Raw genomic sequence first — 14,629 nt, 5'->3', positions numbered from 1 at the left:
GCTTTGATTTCCTTGGGAGCAATACAAACATCTATCAACTCCAAGGCCGTTGAGGGTCTCTTTTCGCCCGTGTTTGGAGATCCTTTCGCCAGTTCCCACCCAGCTAACCATTTGGACACACCAGGTGTCCTGCCAGTACACCACCGGGTCACAAGTTGCCTTGCATACACTGCAGCCGGGTCATCGAACTTTTCCGCTCTGTGTTCCTTGAGATAATTCAGTGGCTCCAGAGCGAAATAGAAGACTGTACGTGTGGTAAACAGTCCCTCTGGAGCGTCCAGGAGCTCTATTGCATGTTTTGTTTTAATGTGAAAGCGAAGATCGCCCACACGCCGGAACTCCTTCGGTTCTTTCTGCACACAGAATGCGCAGATAACACGATCAAGATCAAGGTCATGCTTAGCTGTCTTCTTATGCTTTTTCAAGTCATTTTTCGACAGGAAGATTGATGGGCACTCTTGGCAGCTGAATGTGCCTAAGGTTGACTTCACTTTTCTTATGTCACCACAGTTCATTCCTGTGTAAAGAAATGCAAAGATTAAGTAAAAAGTTAAGACTAGATTTATTATATAAAAGACATGCAGACTCAACCCTCAGATAACTAAAGATGAATATCCAACAGAAGACATCAGTGGTGAAGCAAAAACATGTCAAGGTAACCTAACTGCATCTCTTCGTTGATTTTACACGACGCCAAGGAGTAAATCGCTGGTGAGTGATCAGTTCACCTTCATTACTCAAATGAGAGATCTCTCGGTTCGAATTAAAAGTTGCACAGACACTGTCGGATGGACCAGCCACCAACATCAGCTAAACTAGATGCAGACAACCACATTTCCTTGACATTCTGTTGCTTTGTTAAAAATTTACTGCGAATGAGCATCATTACTAGGCAGTTCTTTCTTTATCCATGAGGGGAGCTGAGAGCCAACGTACTTCATGAGGCGGTCAACATGCAGCGGCGAGGCTGGTGCTTTTGCTGACCGTTTAACTAGATAAACCAAGTCGTCAATTTTGTTTACGATTACACACGGACCTTTCCAACGGACGGATAGCTTGCTGCATACACCTGGACGTCGTGTTGGGTCATGAACCCATACAAGATCTCCGGGTTTAAATGACCTTCTTTTTGCAAAAAGATCGTAATGGCGTTTACGGTATATGGCATTGGTTTTGAGAACTTCACGGGCCTTATTGTGTATAACACTAAGATTTTCTTGAAGTTCTGTTACATAATTCTCTGGTGACACCTTGATATCATCAGGGACGTTTTCTGATGGCGGCAGACCAATGCAGGCCTGTAACGGTAAAACTACTTCACGCCCAAACACCATTTTGTTTGGTGTTTGACCAGTGGTCGAGTTTTTGGAAGATCGGTAGGCCATCATGACCTGTGGGAGATACTGGTCCCATGACCGCTGATTATCAGCACAGTACATGGTCAGCATAGCAGCAAGAGTACGGTTAAATCTCTCAACAGTACCATTGGATTGCGGATGCATTGGCGTGCTCTTTGTGTGATGTATATGTAGGAGTTCACACATATCACTGAAAAGTTTTGATGTAAAATTACGACCCTGATCGCTGTGAATAGTCAAAGGTACACCGAACCGAGACACATAATGGTCAACAAAAGCTTTTGCTATTGTAGATGCTTCCTGGTTAGGCAGGGCAACTGCTTCTGTCCATCTAGTAAAACAGTCACAGATAACTAGGACATAAGAGTTGCCAGAGCTTGTTTTGGGTAGAGGTCCGAAAATATCTACAGAACATTTTTCTAGAGGTTCTGAGACATAAGATGAACCTAAAGGGGACCTGTTTGGCTTTGCTGGCTTTCTAGATGCACATTGATTACATCGTTTACAGTAGGCCTGAACATCCTGTTTCATGCCAGACCAATAGAAAGTTTGGCGTATTTTCTCCAGAGTCTTCTCAGCACCAAGATGGCCAGCTGTAGGAACATCGTGCATATAGTGAATAACTTCAGCACATCTTAGTTTTGGAACTACAATCTGTTTATGACGATGTTTGACATCGGCATGCCATGTTCTGACTAGGACACCATTTTCTAAAGATAGACGGTCCCACATTCTCCAGAGTGATTTTGCTGAAGAGGTTTGTGAGCTTATATCTTGCCATCTAGGTCTACCAGAAGAGTTTTCTAAGGTTTGCATGATAGAATTGAGCTCCGGATCAGCTTTTTGCTGATCGGAGATCTCACTTGGGCTCCACCCAGGCAATGAGCAAAGTGATTCATGAAATGGTGCTTTTTGGCTTCTTGTTACAGCTCGTGAGAAGTGAATGGAATTACAGACATCTTCTTCAGTGCTGTTTAGCTTTTGGACAGCACAGATGTCTATATTCAGGGACTGATCATCAGGATTAATTCTTGTCGCAGAGACATCTGGTACAATGTCATTGGTTCCATCAAGTACTTCATTATTACTCTGTTGCTTGGCACATTTGGAACAGGGTGCCCTGGATAATGCATCAGCATTCCTGTGCTGTATACCAGGTCGATGCTTCACTGTCAAGTCATAAGTACCTAGAACTTCGAGCCATCTTGCTACTTGTCCAGTTGTTGTTTGAGATTTTTCATCCAGCTAACTGCTGCGTTATCAGTTCGAAGGACAATGTTCTGGCCATATATGTAATGATGAAAGGCATTAAGCGCGTGCACAACAGCCAAAAGCTCTTTTCGAGTGACACAATACGCCATTTCGTGCTTGTTTAGGGTTTTACTAAAGTAGGCAATGACAACCGCTCTGCCATTTTGAACCTGTGGAAGTACAGAACCTGTGGATACGTGGCTAGCATCTGTATCAAGAATGAATTGTGATCCAGGTACAGGATATCCTAAAATTGGTGATGACACTAGAGCTTGTTTTAAGGTTTTAAAGGCTTGTTCACACTCATCGGTCCATATAAATTTGGCAGATTTCTCAGCGACTTTGTGTAAGGGCTTGGCAATCTTTGCGAAGCCCTCAACAAAACGGCGATAATATGAGCAAAGGCCTAAGAAGCTTTTGACATCCCTGGCATTCTTAGGTCTCTGCCAATTTTGCACAGCCGAAATCTTATCTGGATCGGTAGCTATACCAGATTCAGAGACTAAATGACCCAAGAATTTAACTTGTTTCTGAAACAGAATACATTTAGATGGCTTAAGTTTAAGATTAGTTTCTTTGAGCCTTTGAAATACAGTCGAATACCGTTACCTCGATATTCAAGGGACTGTAAAATTTGCATCGACGTATCCGAAGTTCGACGTAACGATATCGACGATATCTGAGACTACTTTGTACTTTTGTCGGACGTCTTTGTTATCATTATATCCAGTATTCTTTCCAAAGGGTTTGAAAGGGGAAAGAAATAATATAAAACGAAAATACGATTTTAATCTTATTGACAAATAAAACATCTTAATTAAATACATACATACAACTTTTTAATTTTTCAAAATATACATTTAAATATTAACATTTTTATTCCTTCCCTAAACAAGTCTGAATGCAGCGATTATGTTCCTAGTTGAGTAGTCATTTTGACTGTGCTTCGATAACGAAAAGTTGCCTGTTAAATACGCATACTGTTACTCAATCCTAAATGGCAGATTTTTACTAAGTCAAAAAAAATATTTCATCCAAATTAGTTGTTAAATTGGAAAATAGCTTTCCTGCTTTTATACAAAGAGTTATAAAAATAATTTTTATTTTATACTGCTTTGTTTCATAAGACTAATCATTAGGAGTTAAATAACTTCCTGACATTAAAATTGGATTAAAGATTAAATAACAAACAAAACAAACACACAAAGTGACTTGAATATGATTAATACATCGCCGGACAACAATAGGTTGATTTTTACACCTTACAAATAACATTGATTTTTTTTGACAATCTGTGATATCGACAAAACCAGGTGTAAAAACAGTATAGGTAAGTTGACGGGACTGAAAAATCTCATCGAGCTAAACAAAATATCGAGCTAATCATATCGAGGTAATGATAAATAGTTACATTAAGATAAATAGGGAAAAATCGGGACCGACTCAAACACATCGTGCTAACCGGAGTATCGAGCTAACCGATATCGAGGTAACGATATTCAACTGTATGTGCTCTAGTCTTACGAGACCCTCAGTGACGGTGTTACTTGGAACTATAATGTCGTCCATATAAAGCAGGCACTCTTCCCATTGAAGACCTCGCAAGACATTTTCCATAAGCCGCTCGAATGTAGAAGGGGCATTGGCTAAACCAAAACTCATAACAGTGAACTGGAAAAGAACGACCGTTGTAGCAAAGGCTGTCTTTTCTTTATCCTCTGGCTTCATACCAACTTGCCAATACCCACTATTGAGGTCAAGTGAACTAAAATATTTGGCACCTGATAAAGCATCGATGCAGTCATCCACCCTAGGCAACGGATAGGCGTCCTTGACCGTTATGTCATTGACCTTTCTATAGTCGATACAGAAACGGGGGCTGCCGTCCTTCTTAGTAACAAGAACAACAGGGGAAGCCCAAGCGCTGTTAGAGGGTTCTATAATACCTCTCTCAAGCATTTTGTTGACTTCCTCCTTCTCTGTTGCCCGCTTACCTGAAGGTAGACGACGTGGCGGCTGACGAATAGGCAGAGCATCTTTAGTATTGATAGAGTGTTGAACTATGTCAGTTAAACCTATATCCTCTTGAGATTTGGAAAAGGTACTTGAATATTTACACAGTAGCTTAACCAAACCTTGCTTCTCAGTTTCATTAAGATCTTTAGAACTTCGTTCATATAGATCTTTTAAATGGTCTGGTAAGGTTGATTCTGCGTTTGTTTCAGTCACGTGAGCTACCCTAGCTGAGTTTCGATTCTGTTCTTCAAAATAGGATTCACATGTACCAGTGTTCATGTTCTTATATAAGGTTGTTGAAGTTTGGCCGTAATTTACGACATTAACAACAACCTCTTTCTCTGTTTTAACAACTCCACTCATTAAAATGACTTCATTTTTTGCCATTACATTAGTAGACGGCTCAAGGAATCCGTTTTCACTGAGATGTTCAGAATGTGGAATTTTTACGGGAATCCACATCCTAGATTGACCAGGCAGGCGTATAGTATCCTTCACTTCTACCCTGCAAATCTGGAATGCCTTACCACCACTCCAAAGAGGTACAATATTGTTCCCCATCTGGAGACAGTTTTGCTTGTAGTTGATGCTATCAACATTCCGCTTTAGGAAGTCTTGCCCCAGGATACCCCCAGTATCCATGTCACAGATAATGAATGTTATGTCATAGCGTTGATCTCCAAGTTTAACAATAAGGTCAACGCTACCCCATACAGACATTTCTTCACCATTTACTGCATGTAAGGTCTGTGTAACTGGTGAAACAGGAAATAAAGTTTCATGAGGATCAATTTCAAAGAGTTTTTTCTTTGAAATAAGGGAGGATGTCGCTCCACAGTCGACAAGAAAATCTACAGCAACAGAATTGACGTAACATGTAGTATAAAAACCATTATCAAATTTATTTAGGTCCGAACCTGCTCGAGCAGTATGAATCTCGGTACTTTGTTTGGGCTCTTTGACTGTTGCTGATTCTTTGCCCGCAGAATCAGCCACATCTAGTTTTCCTGAAAGCTAGTAGAGAGACCCTGTGACTCCCCTTGCTTAGAAGTCAGCCTCTCAGTACTTTGATTATTACGGTTCTGGTAACGTTGAGAATTTTCAGAGCGACGGAAATTTTGTCTGTTACGGAAAGTGTTATTTCGGTCAGTGGTAGTGTTAAGGGGACAGTTTCTCCATAAATGATTTGCAGAGTTGCAACCGAAACACTGTCTAGCGTTGCTGCTAGAGGTCTGAGTTGAGTTACTACTGCAGGTGCGCTCAATCTTTTCTAACTTTTCCTCTAGCTTTTTAATCATTGTTTTAAGTTCTTCAGTTTCTGATTTCTGCTTTGAATTAATATCAAGAGCTCTAATGGGGGCTGCATTCTGAATTCCTAAAATGCTTTCATAACGTTCTACTACAGTTACAGCCTCATTGACCGTAGTACACTCATTGTCAACACACCGGCACTTCATGTCGGTAGACAATGATTTATAAAATTGATTTAGTGCTAGCTTCTCTTGTGCTCTAGCTCCAAGATCTGAGTGAGCCTTTTGTGCCAGCTGTCTTAAATCGTCTCCTAAAGATGCAACACTTTCACCCTTTTGACGTTTTCTGTTGTCTAGTTTTTGCAGCCACAAAGCTTGATACTTTAAATGACCAAACCTATCTTGTAACCTAGCAATAAGGGTGTCGTAGTTTCTGCGCTCACTCACTGATAGAGTCATGTAGTAGGTTCGAGCCGGCCCACGTAAGCTGGCAGACAAGGTTAGAACACGTGTATGTAAAGACCAGCAAGCTAGTTCAGAGCAATCCTCAAAATGAGAAAGGTATTGCTCAAAACTCTGTGAACCATCATATGTGTCAGGTTTAATTGTGTGTGTTATACTGTGATGCGGAGGTGGTAGTGGAACATAGTCACCACAGTGATTATTAGTTCTATTACCATCCCGTTGATGGAGATATCGTCTGCCTTCAGGTAATTGTTGACTGTTGACAGAAACAGTTACACTCCCTCTGTCACTCATATCGCCATCAGAAAGACTATTTATTTTCTACCTGGAGTTCGTCTTCCGGGTCACCTCTTACTACATTAGATGGTGCCTGAAATGTGACTTCGGGATCTGGTGAAGCCATCATTGACGTACGTCACTGGTTGATTGTTGAAAAGAAATAAATTGTTTTGCAATAATGAGGTACAGCTGTCCTTGAATTGTGACCATAAAATTAGGACTGTGTGTTCGTTAAACAGTATGTTCTGGCATCAATACCGTACTTCTGACACCAGTTTGTAGCGTACTTCAGCCAGGGGGGTCAGGATGCCTTGATGAAATACACTACAATATACAGGACTACTGGAGTTTCAATACACCAGCAGTAGTATTACTTCGATATAGAAGACGACAACGATATCAGTTTTAATACTCTGTATTAAATGCAATAATGCATTGTAACTGATATAAATATAACATACAAATACTTAATAGCAATCCTAAATCCTAAAAATAATCATATTCATGAAGTGCGCCGGCTCTCAAATGGGGACAGTTGCCTAAGTAAATATATTAAACCGTATTCTTAAAAAACTAAGATAAAATCCTAAGTTTAGGATTTTATTTCCTAAAGTTCGTACTAAAAACTAGTTCGTATACAAGTATACCTATACTTGTATTTATATAATACTAATTCAATGAACCTAAGATTGGATAACCGATATTTAGGAAAGATTCCTAAATACTTACTAAAATTTGGATTTAGGAATTGTACGTTAGTTGTTTTGACCAATAATGATTTGAATAATGGCGCCTTCGCAACTGTTCTTCCAAAGTGAGGCAGATCGCTCTATTTATAAGCTTTGACCCGTTTAGGAATTTGGGAGAGATGTCTCATCCAATCAGATTGCACATAGGAATTTTCTAAGCCAATCAGAGTTGGGTAGGAAATCTCATCCTAAAATACGCTAAGCGGAATCTCCAAGTAAAATTACGAATAATACGACATACAATAAAATGTGAGCAATAATACACAAAGACAATATATCTTTTATGGTATTAAATCAAATGATGAGTAACATTTGGGTAGATAAAATGTAATTGATTCAATAAAATGGAGAATTCCGGTGACTGAAAGTTCCAAATTTACACCGCGAATGACCTAACAAATAGTACGCACTTCTTTCACAAAAATGAACAATAATGTAAAGTTTCAGTGACAGTTAATGATTAAAATATGTTTCTAACATCCTATCAATGAACATTACACAAAATGATACAAATATGCTGCATTAGAATATGAAAATGGATGTATTTCTACACACTGCAGTAAACAACATGGCAGCCTCCATAAATTTCAGGAAAAGTTTTAGGAAGTTAACATTCACACAAAATACAGATAAATGGATGGAGTAAAGTTAATAAATGGTGACAATTTACTTAAAGTGCAATGTACTCCTTGGAAATATGAAATAACAAAAAGATACATGCATAAACATGGGAGAAAACGTGCAAGATAATAACTGACATTGCAGGATAAAAAAAAAAGGTAACTGTCATTCTTAAGAAATACAAACATCATTATGATTTAACTTTAGCTTTTAGCATTGATATAGAATACATAAAACATGTGGTACATAAATCCTACAATACTATTAAGCAAATATACTAATTAGGTGTAAGTCGGAATTTACATGAGCTTTTTTTTACGGAATTAAACATAATGTAGACACCTAATTTTCTCCATTGAGAAGCAGCGCAAACACGGATTATTGTAAGTATATATAATTAACATCCGTCGCAAACCATATTTCTAAGAAATGTTTATAGATGCAACTTGGTAAATTTGAATAAGTGCAATACAATAACTAATATATGACTTATATTACTGTCTGCTTATGATGAATTACATTCGGATAGTCTCTCACAAGTTCGAGGAAATGCTTAATTTCTTTTATACACAGGCTGTTCATGGCATTAACTGTGACGCCACCTAGCCTTGGAAATTCTGAAAAATCCGGCAAATCCTAGTACATCAAGCACTAACGATCTTAAATGATATCAGTCGGTATCCTGGGTGGATCTTTGAATGATTTCTGTTGTGAAAGTTTTTTTTTCTGAACTGAGGAGCCACGAAGTTTCCGTAAAGAAATTATGATTTTTACTATCGAACGGATTTTTGGATTCCGAAAGATCATGTATCCAGATCAAAACAAAAAATGCTTGGTCAATGACGGAAGGTGACTTCCGCTTTGAATCAAAATACAACATGGAAATCAAAAGCTGGATATATTTTATCTCTGTTTATCTGTCTAGTCCAAGAAATCCACTTATTATATAGTAGTCGCAATTTGACCGCGATGGTTGACCTTAGGCTGATTATTCATATCGATCATTTCATTGTAGAAATATGGGGTGCCTAGGGTTGCCGTCAATTTTAAATTTATGAATGCAAGGAGCTGAAGTGTTTTACGTACACACCTTTTCAATAATAGGTTGTATCTAATTATGTATTATAATACAAAGGTCAACCATCGGGGTCAAGTTGCGTCCACTAAACTGAGATATGTAGCATTGTGTAGCATTTTCTAGTGTTTTCGGATTTACGAGACGACATAAATCCTTTGCCAAAGGAACGAGACTTTTAATTGTTTTGAAAAAACTTGTGGTAGTAACTTATGGAACTCTTTCCGAACCCCGAATTTGAAAAGATCTGCAAAAATTAAAGAAACGAATTGATTTACTTCATAGAATGAGTATATAACCACTGATATTTCGTGCGTTGTTCTTATGGTACAAATTCGCTTGGTAAACATTCTGCAAAGTCATAAAATTGATAAACATGTTCAAAGGCGCTTTACATATAGCTATATAAATCTGGTATAATAATATAGTAATAAACCTAAGTTGGAAAATAAAGTTTGAAATTTGAAACAACGACGTCAAATGCCTTCGGGGACTCACTTAAACGTTCAGATTTGAGAGGTCAAATAATGCTCTTCAAGAATATTTTGTTATCTCAAACTTGATTTTTTTGTCACTAATACAGGTTTTGTCACGGAACGACCAATTGCCTTAATATATGTATAACAGTTGATATCTAACTCACTTAAAACCACTTATCATTGTTAAAAGGACGTGAGAGCAGTGTAAAAGTACTGATGTTAATACAATATTGCCTGGCACTCATTAATCTTCGCCAATTTTCTTTAGTACAGGCAATATTAATAACTAAAAAATCTACATATATGACCGGTGGTACGATGGTGTAGTGGTTAGCGGTCTGCCTTCCATGCACTCTACCCTGGGTTCATATTAAGTTCAGACCATTTTAGCTCACCTGAGCGAGTTTTTGTGACCGGTCATTGTCCGGCGTCTGTAGGCCAGATCAAAGGAAACTCTTGTTAACACTCTAGAGTTCACAGTTTAAGTTTGAAACTCATGAGAATTAGTCAAAATGTTTGTCTTGATGATCTCTACGTCATGTTCGAATCTGGGTCATGTTGGGGGAAAACTAGGACATACGGTCAAATCAAAGGAAAAGCTTGTTAACACTCCCAGAGGCCACATTTATGACCCTATCTTCATGAAACTTGGTAGAATGTTTATCTTGATGATCTTTAGGCAAATTCGATTCTGGGTCATGTGGGGTCAAAAACTAGGTCACTAGGCCAGATCAAAGGCAAATCTTGTTAACACTCTACGGACCATGGTTTATGTTTGAAACTCATGAGAAGTAGTCAGAATATTTGTCTTGATGACCTTTATGTCAAATTTGAATCTAGGTCATGTGGGGTCAAAAACTAAGTCACCCAGTCAAATCAAAGTAAAAGTTTGTCAACACTCTAGAGGCCACATTTATGACCCTATCTTCATGAAACTTAGTCAGAATATTTATCTTGAAGATCACTAAGCCAAGTTTTTATCTGGGTCATGTGGAGTCAAAAACTAGGTCACTAGGCCAGATCAAAGGAAAATCTTGTGAACACTCTAGAGACCACATTTTAAGTTTTAAACTCATGATAATTGATAAGAATGTTTGCCTTGGTGAATTCTAGGTCAGATTTGAATATGAGTCGTTTGGAGTCAAAAACTATTTCACCTGGCCAAATCAAAGAAAAACTGTGTGTGTGCAATTGGGGCTGCATTTTTGACTGGATATTGATGAAATTTTATCAGAATGATCTTCTTGATAAAATCTAGGTCAGTATTGAATATGAGTTATCTGGTGTAAAAAACTAGGTCACCTGATCAAATCAAAGAAAAACCTTGTGTATGAAGTAAGGGCTGCATTTTTCATTCGATGTGTACGAAACTTGATCAGAATGTTTGTCTCTAAAACGTCTGGGATCAATTTTTGTCTGGGTCACGTGGAGTCAAAAACTAGGTCACCAGGTCAAATAGAAAAAAGCTAGATTTTTTATTCAATCTTCATAAAACTTGGTGAGAATGTTTATAAACATAATGCCTTAGACGATTTTAAATCTGCGTCACATGGGATCAAAAACAAGGACACTAGCTAGGTCAAATCAAAAGAAGCTTTTTGCTCCAATCTTCACGAAACTTTGTCAGAATGTTTGGTTTGATAAAATATTAGAAGAGTTTTAATCTGATTTATGTTGGGTTTAAAATTTGGTCACTAGGTCAAATCAAAGAAAATGCTTGTTTACACTCAAGAGGCCACATTTTTTGTCCAATCTTAATGAAAATTGTTTAGATTATTTGTCTTTATGAAGTCTCAAACGGTTTTAAAATTGGGCCAGGTTAGACTGAAAACTAGGTCACTAAGCCAAATTGAAGAAAAATCTTGTTTACACTCTAGATGCCACATTTTTGCTCCAATCTTTATGAAACTTGGTCAGAACGTTTATCTCCTTGAAAACTCAGAAGAGTTTGAAACTGGGTCTTGTGATATCAAAAATTGGGTAACTAGCTCAAACTGTTTGGTATGTTACTCAGGAGAGCGACCTAGGACCATCTTCGTCCTCTTGTTTTAAATTCATTGTTATGTAATTTTATCCATATTGCTTTTATTCTTACATTATTAGTCCCCTACTGGTTGAAAACCAGTTTTGGGGACTATAGGAATGCGCTTTTCCGTCATTCCGTCCGTCCGTCCGCCCGTCCGTCCGCAATTTCGTGTCCGATCCATAACTCTGTCATCCATGAAGGGATTTTAATATTACTTGGCACAAATGTTCCCCATGATGAGACGACGTGTCATGCGCAAAACCCGGACCCCTAGCTCAAAGGTCAAGGTCACGATTGGAGGTCAAAGGTCAACAGGGCTTTTTTCCTGTCCGGTCCATAACTCTCCCATCCATGAAGGGATTTTAATATTACTTGGCACAAATGTTCCCCATGATGAGACGACGTGTCATGCGCAAAACCCGGACCCCTAGCTCAGAGGTCAAGGTCACAATTGGAGGTCAAAGGTCAACAGGTCTTTTTCCCTGTCCGGTCCATAACTCTGCCATCCATGAAGGGATTTTAATATTACTTGGCACAAATGTTCCCCATGATGAGACGACATGTTATGCGCAAAACCTAGACCCCTAGCTTAAAGGTCAAGGTCACAACTGGAGGTCAAAGTTCAACAGGGCTTTTTTCCTGTCCGGTCCATAACTCTGCCATCTTGAAGGGATTTTAATATTACTTGGCACAAATGTACCTCATAATAAGACGATGTGTCGTGCACAACTTTCAGACCCCTAGCTCAAAGGTCAAGGTCACACTTAGCAGTCAGATGTTAACATAGCATGAACAGGGTCTGTTTCGTGTCCGGTCCATAACTCTGACATTCATTAAGGGATTTTAATATTACTTGGCACAAATGTTCCCCATGATGAGACGACGTGTCATGCGCAAATCCCGGACCCTTAGCTGAAAGGTCAAGGTCACAGTTGGAGGTCAGATCAATAAGGTTTTTTTCCTGTCCGATCCAGAACTCTGTCATCCATCAAGGGATTACAATATTACTTGGCATAAATGTTCCCCATGATGAGTTGACGTGTCTTGCGCAACACCCAGTACCCTAGCTTAAAGGTCAAGGTCACACTTTGAGATCAAAGGTCAGTAGGATTTTTTTCCTGTCCAGTCTATAACTTTGTCATGCAAAACAGGATTTAGATATCAGTTGGCACAAATATTCCCCTGGATGAGACAACATGTTATGCGCAAAACCCAGGCCAGGGTCTAATGTCAAGGTCACACTTAAGAGACCAAAGGTCAGACACAAGAATTACTTTGTCTGGAGCATTTCTTCTTCATGCATGGAAGGATTTTGATGTAACTTGGCACAAATGTTCACCAACAGAAGACGGATTGTCATGCGCAAGAACCAGGTCCCTAGGTCTAAGGTCAAAGTCATATTTAGAGGTCAAAGGTCAAATTCAAGAATGACTTTGTCCGGAGCATTTCTTCTTCATGCATTGAGGGATTTTGATGTAACTTGGACCAAATGTTCACCACCATGAGGCACCCTTGTTTTTAGAATTACGTCCCTTTGTTATTACTATGAATAGATTTTATTGTAACTTTTTTATTACTGGCCGTAGAGAAAAATCGAGACCACTTTTCTGTGGTACAACATGCATGTTACATCCAATTTTTAGCTTTATTTTGACCTATCTCTACCTGGTAAAGAGTTTCTTGTGGACTTATATTATATAGAATTTTTTTTTTTTTTATTTAAGATTAATTTCCCTTTGTTGGTACTATAAATAACTTATATGATAACTTTTTAGAATCTGTAAAAATATTTCAATATAAAAACAACTGTGGGTTTTTATATATGCACATTTTAATCCAAGCGTGTTGTTATAACATATTGTATATATAGTACAATATTGTTTATACATCATTGACAGATATCAGTTCATTATGTTATACTGCAGTAGAGAAAATTAGGTGCCTTCCAGTAGGGGACTTTGTATTGCATGGCAATACTTCATTCACTTGTTTGATTTAACATATTTCACGATTTAAAATACATTTTTTTGTGTTATATTTAAGATTTCTTTTCATTTCGTTTACTTACGCCAGTTGCTTGAAGTCTGAATAGTATGTCGAATGTACGAACATCTGTCTAGTCCTGTATTTATTTAAAACATGCTTAAGTATGAAATTTCAACCGTCTTGTTACGTTCATATGACACCTTCCACACAAGGTTTAAAACGCTGTTTATTGCTTCCATTTTAGGTACTGAATACGAAGACAGTGTTATCCTAAGTTCTTTGATGAACAATATTTTTGATACCCGGAAAGTGCACATTAACTTGATAGCAGGAAACCTGTATGATCTAAAGTCTGGTGGAGTCATATACAGTTTAGGACTAACCAGTTTTAATACGAGGCTGCTGAGTTTGGATGCTGACTATGCCAGAAGTCGTTTGTACATCTTAGACGCAAACACGGCTGCTATCTATGCCATCAAAAATTTCAACTGGAAGGAAAATTTTACAAATATGTCATTGAAACTGATACATGATGGTGTATCACGATATTCAGCCCGCCTGGCAGTAGACTGGGTTTCGAACAATGTATACTGGACAGATCCTTTGTTTGGGTGGATCGTAGTCCAGTCTGGAAGTAAGGAAGATACGTACAAAATCCTCGTCGATGATGACCTGGAAAAGCCATATGCCTTAGCAGTGGATCCTGTTCACAAGTAACTTCTCTTTGATGGCTAAGTATCTCTCCGCACTGACACATTGAATGCAAAAAAAAAAAAATGCGTTGAACAAACATATCGTCTATGATTACAGTTTGTTTGATGTTTTATAGGACTTGCACCAACATTTCGCAAGACAACCAGATGGCTATTTCAAATGAAAAAAGACTAGTGTCAGGATTTGAACCTTCAAATTTAAGAGAGGAGGCGGGGGGGGGGGGGGGGGGGGGGGGAGCAATTTGAAGCCCACGAACAGAAACAACGGCCACTGGAGACCCTTTATATATTAAATTTAGGACACGAGCATTACAAAATTAAGAAAAGTGTGAGGGTGACAGAAAATAAATATTCTGGCCCT

This window comes from Mercenaria mercenaria, unplaced genomic scaffold (genome assembly GCF_021730395.1).
Source record: "Mercenaria mercenaria strain notata unplaced genomic scaffold, MADL_Memer_1 contig_91, whole genome shotgun sequence".
Taxonomy (NCBI): Eukaryota; Metazoa; Mollusca; class Bivalvia; order Venerida; family Veneridae; genus Mercenaria; species Mercenaria mercenaria.
This window is presented reverse-complemented; position numbering follows the sequence as displayed.